The sequence below is a fragment of the Nicotiana sylvestris genome, chromosome 1, assembly GCF_000393655.2.
Source record: "Nicotiana sylvestris chromosome 1, ASM39365v2, whole genome shotgun sequence".
Classification (NCBI taxonomy): Eukaryota; Viridiplantae; Streptophyta; class Magnoliopsida; order Solanales; family Solanaceae; genus Nicotiana; species Nicotiana sylvestris.
In genome coordinates this window covers 165,962,850-165,965,322 of record NC_091057.1, presented here as the reverse complement: position 1 = coordinate 165,965,322, position 2,473 = coordinate 165,962,850, and positions in this window count along the sequence as shown.

Sequence of the window (2,473 nt, the reverse complement as noted above, 5' to 3'; positions counted from 1 at the left end):
TGTTAAATTTGTTGTTGTTTTAACAATTTGATGATTAAGATTTGTTTTTTATGATATTTGAAAGTTATGTTTCAAATTTGGAGTAGATTTGGTGTTGAACCATGTGTTGGATTGTTGAAATTCGAAGAACAAGTTTATGTTTAAGAACTTCAGATTTTGAATTTAAGTTGTCTGAAGTTGTACTGAGAAATTGGACTACTTAAGATTTTTGATTTTGAATCTGATTTGAATATGAAGTTGTGTGAAGTTGTACTGAAAAATTGAACTACTTAAGATTCGAATTTCTGAAGTTGCAATTGAAAGATAGAAAACTTTCAAATCTGAAGTTGCTTTGAAGAGTTTGAACTACTTAAGATTTGAATTTCTGAAGCTGCAGTTGAAAGATATGAGAACTTTAGATTTGATTTATGAAGTTGAATTGAGGAGATTGTTCAGACCCGAACGACTACACTTAACAAAATTTTGTGTAATGCTAGTATAAATTCAATGGCAGCCCAAAAAATGTGTATATATGCAAATGCTCCGACAAATATTGTCGGCAATTTAAGGAGTTTTGACACAGTTACCCACAAAAACAAACTATTTACCCTTGTCTACCCATTTATTTTTCTACCCATAAACTAATTACATTTCCTACCCATAGTAGGTTTTGTGGGGAATTTTTTCTTTATTCTCCAATTCTTTTTTATTTCTATGCTTCTTTTCTTTTCTTTTTTCTTTTTTCTTTTTTTTTTCTTTTCTCCTTTTCTTTTTTCTCGTTTTCTTCTTATTTTTTTCTTTTTTCCTTTTCTAATTTCATTTAACTTCTTTTTTTTATATTCTTTTTCTCTTCATAATCTAATTTCATTTACTGTTTTCACTATTATTTATTATTCTTTTTTATATTATTACTAAAAAAATCAAATTGTGTACCAATTAAATGTAGCTAATACAATCAAAAAAATATTAACTAACATATGATACCAGTATAGTATATAGCTATACCAACAGGGTATACAATTATACGCAAAGAGTTAAAAAAATTTAATTCAATTATTAAACTGAATAATATCAGTTGTCAATAAAAATTTTAAAAAATTCTAAAAGGATCTAATTGTAAGAGTATACCGTTACATTATATAGCATACTATAATTTTTTTATTTTCAATTTTCCCCTCACGATGGGTAAAAGCTTAAAACAAATTAAAAGGAAAAAGACAAGTGAATTTACGGGTAATAAATATACTATTATAGTATATTGTACACTATTACAACATATTGTTACAATATCTTGCATATTATTACAGTATATCATAACAATATATTGTATACTATAATGATATACTGTTGCAGTATAACTATATACTCCTATAGTATATTAGTATATTGTAGCGGTATACTGTTAGGTAGCTGTGTTCTTCTTTGATTATTACTGTAGCTGTGTTCTTCTTCGATTTTCAACTGAAAATTTCGATCTCAATCACCTCAAATCAGCTCCAAATGCTATCAAATTTCAGTATGAACTTTCAGAAGGTACTATAAGCAATATTTAACAGCACCCACTTTGAATCAAACAAGAAATCTTCAAAAATAAAATTGAGCTTCAAGCCCAACAATGGTGGATATTCAAATACACATAAAAATTTGGATTTGGGAAGCTTACTCGAAGATACTATAAGCAATATTTTATAGCACCACATCGAATCGAATAATCTTCAAAATAATAGCACCACTTCAACAAAGCAATCATGAAAGAAGAGGTGAATGGTGGCTGGGCCAGAGGCAGGGGCATCTTTGAACATCTGGGAGGTTACTGAGCCAACAAAAATTTCAACTTTAGGACAAGTCTTGGCATAGTAGTTAACGGTGAGTTGTCGAAGCTGTCGTCGGGGGGTATTGATGGATGGGGAGTTGAGCAAAGAATTAGAGGAAGGTAAAATGAGGAAGAAGAAGAGGACATAATAAAGGCGGGTAAATAGTTTGGGGCGCGTGGTTAGGAGTAGTAAATAGTTTGGGCTTGGGCATTCAGGGATAAATAGTTTTTATAAAGTGAGATTTTCTCAATTTAAAGAGGATATTTCCATATTTCGCTAGGAATTAAACTTGGTAATTAGCACAGCAAAGACATTGTCTACACTCAGCGACATGACTTCGTCCACTTCTTTCTTGTAACACTCCTCTAATTTATATAAATATCAAGGCTCGTTAAATATAGAATTTAATTTTTTTATCTTCTTTATGAATTTAAACCCTTGTGATTGATTTTTGAGCTACTTCCCTATTTATATAAATAGTTGGATATATAATTATGAGAATATTAATAGTTTAATATTTCTAATTATTAAAAGTGGGTATCATTAATTATTAATTAAGTAAAGAAAAAAAAAATAACAAAAGAAAAATGGGAGGGACATTATTAAGCCCATAAAGGGCTGTTGGAATAAAAAAAGGCTTAAGGCCTAAAAAGCCTAACCTTGGACGTAAGCAGCAGGAG